The 14690-nt window shown below is 36.2% G+C and overlaps 1 protein-coding gene across 1 annotated transcript in view; it reads right to left on the bottom strand.

Moving 5' to 3' along the window:
• Positions 1 to 12511, bottom strand: part of LOC128985390 (protein numb-like) — a 136333-nt gene extending 123822 nt beyond the window's left edge. Inside the window, exon 1 of the mRNA XM_054404845.1 lies at positions 12336 to 12511. The gene's annotated coding sequence lies outside the window, so the exon portion shown is untranslated. The remainder of the gene's footprint in view (positions 1 to 12335) is intronic.
• Between the last annotated feature and the right edge of the window lie 2179 nt (positions 12512 to 14690).

Here is a 14690-nt window from a genome sequence, read left to right on the forward strand (position 1 = left end):
TATAACACGTCACACAGCTGTATAACACGTCACACAACTGTATAAAACGTCACACAATTGTACAACACGTCAAATATCTGTATAACAAATCACGTAAGTGTATAACACGTCACATAACAGTATAACACGTTACACAACTACTGTAACACGTCGCACAATTGTATAACACGTAAAATAACTGTATAACAAGTCACGTAACTGTATAACACGTCACACAACTGTATATAACCTCTACAACAACTGTATAGCATGTCAAATAACTGTATATAACGTTAAGAATTTGTATAACACGTCAAATAACAGTATAACACATCAAATAACTGTATTACAAGTCACATAACTGTGTAAATAATCAAATAAATGTATAAAAGGTCACATAACTGTATAATGATTTACATAACTAAATAACGCGTCGTTTTAACTGTACCACAATTATAATAAATGTATAACAAGTCACATAACTGAACAACGTATCACATAACCACATAAAAATCATACAACTGTTTAAACGACACATTACTGTACAATATTACGCTGCACGTCCCACCATACGGTTCAGTGGTCCAGATAGTTCAGAGCTGACCCAATTAAATGTGACACTGACCACAGAAATCGACCCGTGCCTCCTTTTACTTTCTGACATGGATAGGAAAATGTAGTCGATTTGTTCTTTGCTGTTGCCACGCGCTTTAGAAAATATGCTATGTATACGTATTTAACACCGCCATAAACGTTTGGGGTCAGAGAATACTTATAATGGCAATGGTTTATTTAAATTCGCAAAACAATATTAAATAGAGTGGTTGAACGTTAATGGAAAAAGTTCAATCAATTGCAAAGTACTCGTACGAGACCGTCCTTCTTCACATTTACAAGATACGCTCGCTAACGCACACACAAACACGCTCACACACAACCCACTTAAACTCACAACATTACCGGACGGTTATGACGCAATGAGTAAAACAATACAGTTACCATTGCTTCAAGGTCAGGTATACGAACAGTATTCTTTAAGATTGTCACAACAGTCTACAGTGTTGTTAACTGTTGTACTTTTCTGGAAACAGTTACTACTGCCAGTATGATGCAATATACATATCCAACGGTGTTCAAGTTCCTCTTAGAATTATAATCCCGATTATTTTAGTGTTTGCTGCTAAACATTTACATGAATGGGTCAACACAGTTGTCGAATGTGTTTGTTTTGTGTGTTTATATGCCATTTGCATTTTAATGTCTTTTAGGGAACACACCCGCGGCTAGATAGCTGCATTACTCGATAGCACAATTAAAACTGGAATCTGGTCCAGAATCGCCTAATTATTGAAGTAAGAACAAGTTTTAAAAAACGAGTTATTACATCATTTGATCAAATGAACAAGAAGGAGTTTTCTTGATTTCTGGCCAGTCATAAAGATAATAGACCTAACTGTTCTGAAATTAATTGAGAAACGCGACGATTTCTGAAATAAAATATAAACCAGAATTACAAGTCTGAAGGAAAATGTGGTAAGGGTCGGAATAGCTTGATAACAAAGCCAGATGTTGGATTGCAAAACCATCACCTGTCAAACTAGAGTTATGAGTTTGGGACAAAGCGACTTAATTATTGTTGCAAACCCCACTAAAAGACAGACTTAGCTTTCTGGGATCTGTAAAAACTGTCAAACTTTAGGAAAGCTAGGGAATCTGGGACATGTGGACCCAATAATGCAAACATCACTAAATGACCGTCTATGTTTTTTTTGGGCTACAACTCTGAAAAAACTCTGGAGCTCTACGACCTGAAAAAATACATAGGCGCACTGCTTGTAAACCTTCCAAATGACAAACTAAAGGAAAGTTTACAACCGTTTCACGGTTTTTGAAAACTTCCAGTTTTTTAAGAACACATTATTTTCACAAACCTTCGTTGAAGTAGTACTTTTTTATGCATATGTTATAGAGTGTTATGCTATTACAGAACATCGATTAAAAAATTTGTCCTGATTAATAAACACACGCATGAATTGGTACATAAATAGTTTTTTTTCTTACCACTGCATGGAAATGATCATATTGCCATACCTATAAACAGTACGGAAATAGCTCATTGCCACTCTAGATGGATCATTCCCGATCGCTAATCAGCTGATTTCACAGTTCACGTTTCTACACCAACCTCAGCCGCGGATCCGGTAGTATTTAACAACCGGTAAGCAAATAATGTAACAAAAAAACATACCCTACATTACATTATATTACATCTAAAAAGTTCATCTGTATTATTATAAGTTAATTATAGTGGTAGGAAAAATCTGGTGTTTATTACGAGCACAAACAGTCATTGCACTCTTAATACACAACAGAGGAAAATTGCAGTTTAGACCTTTGGGACTTGAATCGCCTTTGATTAAACTACACTAACACTTCTCATGGACCATCAAAGCGTCATAAAGGACAAAAGGAAATGAAGCGAAGCATCTCATTATCAGATCATTTGCTTTGAACGACTTCAAACATTTGTAAGTGCTCCTTTGAAAACCCCAGGAGTACCACCATTGTATTGCATTGCGGGAGTGTAAGACTAAACCAAACACTGTAAAATCTTAGGCTGTGTTTTAATTCTTTGCATGATAATTTTGACTTGTGTTGTAATACATTACAAATCCCCGTTGATGTTACAATGGGTAGATCTACGGATGCGATTTAAAAAGTTTTGACTATGATAAATAATAGTCATCTTATCTATACTAGTAGTACGCTTATTCTGCGCGTAACGGTATGAGTGAACATGAGCGCAATAATGAAAGAGTCCACCCACACCTAGCATACTACGTTATATACATTAAAGAAGCCGAAACAAGGCTCATCAAAATTTCTGTCTGCCTGTCTGTAACACTCAAGATGGCGTTTTACGCAATCTTCTCCAGGAAAACGAGAGTACCTATCAAGATCCAAGTCATTTTAATGTATTCACTGGATTGGTGAGTGTGTCTTTAGCCATTAAAATATGGCCTCACTAATTTGTAAATAAAATTACGGACGTTCAAAAATGCAGTTTTATGCAATTTTTTCAAGTTTTTGTCCAATTTTTATCACATAATCATCAGGTGTTCGTATCAAGATTATTTTTTCAAGCTGTCACTGATATGTTTACAAATGTTGTTTACGAATACCGCAACCATTTCCGATCACGTTTTGAAGGCAAATCCCAACCAAGTGAGATTAAAAACATTTTTCTTACATAACGGATTTAATTAATCACAAGTGGAATAATATAGTGTAACCGTAAATGAAATTAAATAACTGGCATCATTCAGGTCAGGAACCAGAGATGCTTTGTGTTTTGTGAATACAACTGTTCTTGAGTTTTGATAACCATAAAGAAGACCTTGAATCAGCGTTGTATACGGCTGGGAAACTTTATTTAAGTCAGATACTGTATTTGCGAAGGTTTATACATAATAGTTTTGCCAGCATATCTCAAAATATGTAAACCAACTGCTGTTCTTAATATAATAAGGTTTCAACTGACTACAATAATATCCCCGTGCGTAGAACGGGCACACAGCTAGTAATCACAGTATTAACAATACATTAAACGTGATCCATTACAATTTGCAATCCTTGAGGATAAGTTAAATACATCGCATTATGTATGTTAATGCTCTTTATTTCTGAAGAGCGCTTTTAGTATAAGGTCCATTCTGAAATTGGATAGAATTTTCGCCCAAGGTTAAAAAAAAATTATGAAAGAATATTTATTTTTTTATATATTTTTAAATACTAATTACGGTACTTACAAACTAAATACATATAAGAAGTCGATGAATCTAACTACTAAGCTCTAAGGGGTTCACAAGCGAAATCACAACACATTCTTAGTCAAAACACTGACATACTTTTGTATCATAAATGTATGAATGTAGCATTGTGTTATTATTTGAAGGTCGGTGCCTGGGGGAGATATGCTTCATCGATGCGGAAACCTGCAGATTAACTACTGAAATGCATTATTGTAGTCTTTTTCAGACGATCAGACCAGGTGACAAGTCGCGAATAAAAGCAGTATCAAGAGTTGTCCAAAGAGTATGAAGTTATACCTAAAGCTACGTCCGAGAAGGATACGGAACTTCGGAACTTCTAAACTCCGAAACTACGTGATGCGATTTGAGATAGAAAACTCGCCAGTTTTTGCCTCTTATTTAAAGCGTTACCAATGTACGAAAACTGGACCAAGAGTCAAAGTAGTCAAGTAAACTTCTTTCGAACCAATTCCAATAAAATGTAATTATCATTTTTGTGGCAGTGTACAATCGGGAACAAAGAACCAAACCAAATTTGTAAAAAATTGAAGGTTTTTTTAACTAACTAATATTTATAAAATGTGCGAAAAAAATTGATCTTTCTGTTTCCATAAAAACAAATCAATAAAGCTACAGTTTTAAAGTTATTAACAGAATAGAAGATAAATAAACTCAAGGATGGTAAAAAGTAGTAGCCTCTTTTTATAAGCCTTGAGTAAACTGGAATGATGTCCCAACTTCTCAATTGTGTATTAACGACGATTCAAAGAAAAGGAACCCCACAAATCGAAAAATAGTACTATAAGATGGGTCAATAAGGAACACTAAAACCGACTCGGTTTGAAGAACTCTTACTTCAAAATCAAGAGTATTGTTTCCAAATGTGTCATCTTGCTTTGTAACTTGCAGTTTAATATTACAATAGTAATTTTTAGTTTCTTCTCTCTAAAGCTATATCAATAATATCAAATTTAGTGTTTTTTCGAAAACCAGGAAAATCTTATGTTCTTTTCAGGACAACCCGGCATTTGTAGCAAACACGTTCAACTTCCCGGAAAAACCCTTAGTAAAGTATGTTAAATTTTTCAAGTTATGATAGTTTGACGATTGATCTCAGGTCTGCCACTATGGGACGAAATGTCAAAAGTCCATACCGGTGGAATTTTGTAAATCAGAGAATGCCGTAGTGAGAGATGGAATGGGTAATGAAGTGAGGGGGGGCGTGAGTATAGCATTTTGGCTTGTGTCCAGATTTGATATTGGTTCCGAAAATATCGCGACCTCTCGGTGAATGGGGCGTCAAACCGCGCAAAAGTGGTTTTGGTTGACATTCTGATGAGACAACCCAACGATACTTGTGTTATCTGTGTGTGAGTGTGGGTAGATTTAACACGGTATCATGAAATAGGTTGGGTTCTGTTCGGTAGTAATGATTGGAAAACAAAAACATACGCTTCAATGCATGTTTTATACATGGTTCTATATATATTGGTAATATATGATTGATTGAAGTTTATTGTTGGTGATGGTGAGCTGTTTAAAGGTTTATTGCGGACATTTTCCATCAATTTTGTGAAAGCACAACATTCCCTTAGGCTTATGTGAAACATTGAAACGTATATTTACGTCTATTTACATCCTGATAGCACATATTATGTTCCCTAAAACTTACAGATTCTTAGAACATCCCATCCTCTTATAACTCCTCCCGTTTTTCATTACAATTCCCAACAAGTTTTGATCCTTCCTCACTGTATCGCGGTCGTAGGACAACCCAATAGTCGACGATTGCTGAGTATCAAATGGTATCATATATCGTACTGCAAAGAGGTTTCTAGTTGGTGCTGAGCTAAGGAAACACCCAGCTTGTTATTGTCACACTCCACTGGCATTTGTCACGTCTACTTGCCACAATGTCAGTAATGTCACGCAGATCGTGTGGCAAAACGCAGTAACAGTGAGCGACCAGAGATTGTGCTGTATTGTATAATTTGTTGGTTGTACCAATGAGATACTGTGTGTTATATCTAGCCAATCAATCAGTTAGTTGTTGATACATGAGACAAAGGACAGGGTGAGCAGGCTTACCTTAACAATTGTAGGCATCCCATTTTACTAAAGTAACACAAAAGAAAACACTGAATACTGAATATTTCGAGGCCACTGGCCCCCTTTTTAACATCGAGAGTCACTAGATTCTGGAAGTTTTTCAGTTCTTGGTAAAAACAAAAGCAAGACCAGAAAGTTCATGATGGTGTTTTTCGACGTCAACCGCGTCGTCACGAAATTATACACTGTTGCCAGACGCTTCGTCCTGTGATGTGGCTGAGACTTGACGACGCGGTTGACGACAAAAAACACCAAGCTCATGCCACGGGCTGCAAACACCTACCTAAGAACAACATCAACATGACCTTCTTATGATTCTTGTGTTGGAACCTATAGATTGTCATACTCCCTTAGAGATTTTTGATATTTTGAATCTTACCACAGTGATAAAGATATAAAGGTATGTAATACTAAAATGTGTCAACACTTTTTGGGTCCAAGTCCAGTTCCTAGGCGGTGCTAGGAATACTCTTTACCCTGTGATTTTACAGAGCACATATCTGTAGCTCCTTGATAATCTTTTATAAGCTCGGCAATGAGTGATAAGGAGATTCCTGTGGTAAAAGAGAGTGGGGGAGGGCACGGAGTACCATAGGACAACGACAGAGGAAGTGATGGTTAGCTGGGTTGTCACGGTCTAGGCTCTCAAGGCAAGTCTTTCGGGCGGGGGAAATCATACTTCCCTGTTGGGATTTGTGAAAAACTAGTATAACAAGTATGATTGTTTATAGCTAAGACGTTGTAATAATAAGGGAAATAAGGATAACCTAAATTAAACTATTATTTCTGGGTTCGATTCAATTCAACCTGACAGGGTTCTAAAACTATAGGTCTTCGATTCTAGGTCTTCTGTGAAATATGCAAACAATTCGTATGCACGAATATAAAAACGCAGGACCAGTGCCACCTAGAGGTTACAGATAAGGCAGTGGAGAGAAAATGTCTTCCTACCTTGCCCATGGAATGATAACACCTTATTTGAACAGGCAAGACTCTTATCAGTTGAGATAAGAAGCTAGTCTGATGATAAGGAAGAGAACCACTACCTCATTTCCTGCCTGAATAATCAATTAACCGAACTTAGTTTACCGCTTCTTTTACGTGTTACGAGTTTAGGTAACACTATAACAATAAACAAATCTAAAAATGTTACAGTAGTTAGGGGGAATATTAACATACAAAGATTTGTAATATATTTTTAATTTTCGATAACTATAGTAATCTTCTGGCGTGTTAAAATCACTTTCAACAGTAGTTAGGGGGAATATTAACATACAAAGATTTGTAATATATTTTTAATTTTCGATAACTATAGTAATCTTCTGGCGTGTTAAAATCACTTTCAACTAGTGGAACCCCGTCGAAATCGACTGTTAATCTTGAGGTTTTATGTAAATTCAGCTAACTGCAATGGATAGAGTGAAGTCATTGAAATCTTAGTTAAATGAAGGGAGGATAAGCAATAATAAGTATGACGATTGTGTTCCCTAAAAAACGTGATTGATGAATTCGTTTAACACAATATTTCCTACCTTTTTATCGGCTTTAGGTTGCCCTAAGGGTTTTTTAGGAGTCTTATAATTGTTTGTTCATGAGTTTGTTTCATATCAAAGCCACTTTCACTATATAGGAGAATGAGTTCATATAATTAGTCTATCACGTTACGAAAAGAGTCAATTTTATTACTAACCACTAATTCCATCTGCTTTAGGAAAATCATTCAGATTGTATCCTGATTTATAAGTAATCTTCATCTTTGGTCATACAAATACAGAATTCTATCAGCATATTAAATCAGTTTTTTTGTTTGATAAAAATATCTGATTCTCCAGAAAGCAGTAACATTCTTACTTCGGTCTCAGCAATTTTAATTCCTTCTCTTAATTGCCACATCGACCCATGTATTTAATCATCCTGTTCTTACTTGATAATTCATTAACTTGTGGGGTAGTTTTGCCTTGGCCATATAGATCACATAAAGCTGTGCATGTATTTCGTGGATTGGAATTAACCATAATTGTAGGAAATTTTATCACAAATCTTGAACATTTGCGGAACCAAATCCATAACCTAGTCCAGCCTTGGTAACAAATTATGCAAATGCGATGAGATGTGATTAAACTCTTGTGTTTCCGAATGTTTTGTATATAGTGAGGTTTAGATGCGTTGTTCGACCTAGCTACATGTGTACATCAAAGTAAAAACTGTGTACACATTTTTTTAATACCTGAATTGACATTAGTTCAACTACTTCACCAAAACCATTGATGAAACATACTCCGTTGTTAGTCTATTCCAAAACTTGAACACAGCTCTCATCCTCAACGTACTCATCTATGACACAATTTTCAACCCGATTATCAAAACCTTTTATACCAATAAATGAATCTCAGGTGTTCTTTCTTGAATTTAAAAATAAATGGTGATTGAAAGTAGGAAATAAAGGCAAGTGCCAACCTTAGAATATATATACCTAAGCTAACCCGATAAGGAATAGTTATATGTTACTTTGAAATTGATGTCACACTTATTTCATAATTTAAAATTTTCTAAGAGCAATAAACCATATATTTTTGAACAAAACATTTAAAACGTATCATAAATTCATCATTTTGTTGAAACTATAAAAAACTTGCCATGCAGTGGAGAATCCATTTAAAATCATAAATAATAATGTAAACATTTAATTTTGACAGTTTCAGTAGACCTTTGAATACAATTTTAATATTAACAGCTGGTTCATTAAAAGTAGTGTAAAATTATCCATATGGTCGAAATGTAAACAAAATTGCAGAGTGAACTTTAAAGGCCTCTGGGGCAGAGCCCCAAGGAAATTTACCTCGTTTATCTTTTGAGGGCTCACCTACTGACCAATACCTTTCTTTAGACACCCCTACCAAGTTTCTACGCCCAGCCGTTCTCTCAAATTAGCTGTGACAAAAACCTCGTTTTCCTCCATAAGAATAACATGGGATGGGAATTTAAAGGCCACTGGGGCAGAGCCCCGAAGGAATTCTCCATGTTTCTCTTTTGATGGCTCATCTATAGACCGGGACCTTTCTTTAGACACCTCTACCGAGTTTCTACGCCCAGCCGTTCTCTCAAAATAGCTGTCACAAAGAAAAACAGTTTCAAATTAATATATAGATATGCTCATCATTGTCCCTATTTTGTAAATGCACAGTTTCAGTATTCCTATCGATTACAATAAGGTACAGCCAACACTCACAACAGTTTTAAGTCTGCTTAAAATGGACAGCTGATGTCCTCGACTCGATCAGACTATTTATTTCTACGAGGTAAAAAGATGAACTATTCTATTCCTGCAACTACTGATTTTGTGGTACAGTAGTACCATAGACAAATTTGTCTATGGTAGTACGTACAACGGGAGTATGTTTTATCCACGAACTAGCTGTACCCGCGGGCTTTGCCCCGTTTAACTTCATAAGTATTCGCATGGGTCATAATCACGTCCTGGTTGAAGTTCGTTCGCTACGCTCACTCACCTTTAGGTTTGAGCTCGTTCGATGCGCTCACTTGCCTCGTTCGCTACGCTAACTCGCCTCCAGGTTGAAGTTCGTTCGCTACGCTCACTCACCTTTTGGTTGCAAATTAGCTGTTGGCATACATAAAAAAAAATAATAGTGCTGCACCCTGTTGGTAATCCTTGCAACTTTAATGCTATTGTACATCATAGAACAGAACCAACTTGTTTAATTGAAACAGCTGTTAAGATTCATTAATTCCTTTTAAATATGAAAAATCATAAGGTTAACATGGGGAACTCCAGAGCCACTGGGGCGGAGCCCGAAAGCCCGATCAGAATAAAAACTACTTAGTTTTCCTATTTAATGCCCAAAGAATTGGTGTACCGAATTTCAGCCTCCTAGGTAAATGGGAAGTGGGAGAATTAGTGATGAGTGAGTGAGTGAGTGAGTGAGTGAGTCAGTGAGGGCTTTGCCTTTTATATATTTAGACTAGCTTTACGCGCGGGCTTTGCCCCGTTTAACTTCACAAGGGAGCTCGTTCGCATGGCTCAATCACGTCCTGGTTGAAGTTCGTTCGCTATGCTCACCCACCTTTAGGTTGGAGCTCGTTCGCTCCGCTCACTTTCCTTCAGGTTAGCTCGTTCGCTACGCTAACTCGCTTCCAGGTTGAAGTTCGTTCGCTACGCTCACTCACCTTTTGGTTGCAAATTGGCTGTAGTCATTAATTAAAAAAATAATAGTGCTGCACCCTGTTGGTAATCCTTGTATCTTAAATGCTATTGAACATCATAGAACAGAACCAACTTGTTTAATTGAAACAGCTGTTAAGAAATTCCTTTTAAATATGAAAAATCATATGGTTAACATGGGAAACTCCAGAGCCACTGGGGCGGAGCCCAAGAGTCTGATCAGAATAAAAACTACTTAGTTTTCCTATTTAATGCCTAAAGAATCAGTGTACCAAATTTCAGCCTCCTAGGTAAATGGGAAGTGGGAGAATTAGTGATGAGTGAGTGAGTGAGTGAGTCAGTCAGTGAGGGCTTTGCCTTTTATATATATTGATACTAGAAAAAATACCGGTAGGCCTATGAATCATAAACATAAACAAATGACGTTTTTGGCCCGAAAGTAAACAAAACCCCTACACTAATAGCATTAAAATATGTTGTCAGTTCCATTTAAGCAATGGTAAATCATGTTTATTTTCGGGCCAAAAACTTCATTTGTTTATGTTTATGATCCATACCAGTTTTAACTATGGTTACAACGCATGTACTTTTTTATAGTTGTTGATATCCGTTATCTGACCATGAATTCACTTGGCACATCAAAACAATTAACGGCTGTACTATAGCATTGACTTTATATCTATCTACACGTGTAGATATAAAGTAAATGACTGTAGTAAAATCAAACTGGTAGAAAGTAAAACAAACGCAAATAAAAAGAATATGCCTACGATAGCGGGAAGTTCATATAAGTCATACAACAAAGCGATAATTCCCAGGACATCGAAAGAAGTGGTGTGCTATATTGTACACGCGATATGTCGTGTATTGTGTGAATAACAGACATAACCCAGTAACCATTGACCGATAGTCATGTTATCGTATACAGGTTACAGAGCAATCCAATGGACATCGCAACCAACGGTATTGCCATTGACTATACACATTGCGTGAGTAGAGGAAAAGAACAGTAGTTTCTCTACAATTCTGAAAACTTGGAATCTGTGAGGGTTTTCTAATACAAAGTAATAATACACTTTAGACCAAAATGGAAACTAGCTTTGGGTTAAAAAAAAAAAAACTATTAAATATTCGTCCTTTTCAAATGTGTTTACACCTTGTAAAGTGGGAAACGCGGTAGCCAACCTATTGAACTTAAAACCTGTACTCAATGTACAAATGCATTGTACAAATTACTTAAACCAAATTACTAAACATTTAGTTTTGATAGGAAAGTTCCTTATAATAACTTGCCTGGGCACATAGACCATGTTTTTCATTTTTCATTTTATGTAAAATAATTTTTGAGTCAACTCAAAAAAGGAAAGAGGTTTTTGGTGTTTTGGTTTTTGCAAAGATGACAAGGAATGTATTTGTTTACGCAGAAAATAAATTTATATTAAAACTGTACAACCAAAAATGCTTTTAAACGTTGCAATCGCGTGGAAAAAGTATTCTATGAAATGTTTCTTCACAGCAACTGAGTGCAAAATGCTCAATGCATGCGCATTCATTACTTTCCTATCCGTTAGCGAAAGTACCATTTTTCGAGTTCGAGTCACAAATAGAGTTTGAGTGACAAATAATCACAACAATGGATAATTAAAGAAAAGTATAAATATTTTTGGTGTAACATCATTTTGCAACAATCTCGTATTTTAGGTATGTCATCAAACAGTAAACGTATAAATGTTAATAATTTCCGATTAGTTGATATACCTTGAAGTTGAAATGGTTAGCCTAATTGTGAGGCTTCATATTAAGTCTAAAACAACAATTAGGCATATCATAATAAAAAAATGTTTATTTAGTGTGCATTTACTACAGTTAATTTTGAATCCACAATGAGATTATAAAACCACTGGAAATTATTAATTAATTATTATTATCCTTTTAAAAGATTTCATAACAAATATTTACGGTAATAGTTAAAATAACTGAAAAAAAACATGAAAAACCCTTTAACAAAAACGTTTTGCATGACGATTTTTCAACTCCCTGATCATTGGGAACAAATTATTTCACGAAATGATAAAACAAACCACGGAAAAAAATTTAAAACTTTTAAACAGATACCTCTAAACAATTAATTCAAACAGATTTGGATTTGTTAACTGGAGAAATTAAACAATCTCTATTATCGACTGCCTTGAAGTGAGATGTAAAAGTGGGTAACCTATATACAAGATGTGGTAAACACCTGTGCCCTGCCTCACCTTTGGTTTAGCTGTCCAAGTTCCTACAATCCATGTGACGAATGCAGTGACACTTCAGCCGATAAGTAGCAATATAACAATTCATGACACACCACGGCCACCAACACTTTGACACCAGCAGACGACAGAACTACCGCACAAAAACAAATGTCCACCGATTGACACTGACAGAAGCGAAACTCAACTCGAGACGTCAACCTGTGCGTGCGACTGTCTGCGCATGCGCGAATGGTGCAACAGCGCTTACAGCACCGTCTACCAGCGAATAGTGTAACTGCTAGGATAGCGGTAGAGCGGTGGGTGTATACGCAGTACGCATTACATGGGACATGCTAAAGTGTAAACCGCGACTTAAGATTATTTATAAATAAAAATATATAACAAAGCACAGCAACAGGTTAATATTTGGTTCGACTTCTCCTCATGGAGTGTTAACATTGAGAAGATTATGTAGGATAGGATCACAGACAAGGGAATACAGATTTATGTAACTTGCAGTAGTTAAATATGACTATGAATATGTTAACCTACAGATTTTACATATAACAATAGGTACTAATTTCTGTTGATTAAGCCAACATTTGTTTAAAGAGCAAAACACTGAAAGGACTGGAAACTACAGCATATTTTATGTCATATCATATACAAAAATAATTAAATATAGACGTCAGCTGTTACCATAGGTTCTGGCGCACACCACTGGGAGCGCCGTAATATATAGTTACGTCAATTACACGGAGCTCCCAAAGGTGTGCGCCAGAACCTATGGTAACCATGGTAACCGCAGCACGGCTAATCATATCAACCCAACTATTACAGTATTAAAAAATTAGGGGGGAATATAATTTGGACAGAACCATGACCATACTCAGTGGATCATTCACCTTCTATTTGAATAACAATTTGTCGTCATCTGGTCCATATAGATTATTATGTCTACTCTAAAAGTCAGTGGTTGTATATAATTAGGTATATTTTACTGCTACCATTAAGTACGACTATACACATACTACCTACCTATCTATACTGTGTATGTTCAAAGAAAACTTTATTAATAAAACATTAATGTTTAAAAATGGGGGGGAATATGCATTATATGAATATAATTTAGGTATGTATTAGCATGATTTAATAATTTAAAAGTTGGTACATAATGAACAAAGGAAGATAGGGTCAAAATAACTGAACAATAAAGAACCATATAAACGTTTTTTAACAAGCTCGCCTATTTATAATGTATTTTTCACCTTGGTAGAAAATGGAAACACAGTCAAACAACATAACAAAGAGAACTTTAAAAAACAATATTGCATTTAGAATGTAACAAGTCTACAGTTTTTATTTAAATTGTTATCTTTTTTAGTGGAGAACAGATAATAGCACCACAGAGAAGTAAGGTACCACAGACAAAAGAATTGAATATAGACCGACAACAGTGCTGTGTTTAGCATATATTCTGACGTCCTCCGCTAGGAGTGCCATGTAGCTTCGGAGGACACCGCTGCAGCGCCAGCGAGTGTTTTCATGAGAAGTTGGTGTTTGGACCCAGGATTGCCAAATTCTAGAGAATTCCCCGGCATTTGGAGAGTAGGGTTTTTTCCGTTATTTTGCCGAGTTTGGTAAATTTACGGGAACGTTTGAAAAAGTGGGCTTTGTGTTAAAATTACAGGATTTCAGGATTTTGTACACCATCCAAAACAAGAGTCTGATATATTAGTAGCATTTTGTTTGGGTGATATTTCTGTTAGCAGATGGTGAGTTGATGAACACTTAACACACTCTAGCGGCCCATCGTGGAACCTTCCTTTGACAGTCTATATTCATTCTATTTGTCTATGAAGGTACAGAGGAAAGTTGCTTACGGGACGAGCATATGCTTTCAGTTCTAGAATGTTGTGAGTGTTATGCTTCTAACAAGCAAGGAAGATCCTGAGTGGCAAGCACTGTGTGGAGTTCCTATCACACAGGACACAGGGTCCTCCAGCATGAGCGTTGTAGTAAAAAGATGGAGGGGAAAAGGAGTGTGAGTGGGTTAGTAGAAGCGGCTGGGTTGGACTTTGCTCTAGACACCAGATCTAGTATTAGGCACCACTTAACGCACCATTGAATGTTTGCTCAGCAGTATTTATTGTTTCAAATGTGCCACTTTTCGCAAACCCTATTTGTTCTTAATCGCTTTTATTACATTTTCTTTGCTCAAAATTTGCATAAATATTTGTAGAGACAAACAGATAGACTTACTTCTGTGGGCACCCTTGGCTGTCACTCTATGTGGCCCAGTAATCACATTTGTGTCACCAGCCCACATAGGCCTATGTGACCAGAGGCAGCATATGTGGCAAATGACCACAATAC

Source organism: Macrosteles quadrilineatus, unplaced genomic scaffold (genome assembly GCF_028750875.1).
Source record: "Macrosteles quadrilineatus isolate MER2022 unplaced genomic scaffold, UCM_ALF_1.0 Scaffold_2__2_contigs__length_208266976, whole genome shotgun sequence".
In the NCBI taxonomy this organism is placed as follows: Eukaryota; Metazoa; Arthropoda; class Insecta; order Hemiptera; family Cicadellidae; genus Macrosteles; species Macrosteles quadrilineatus.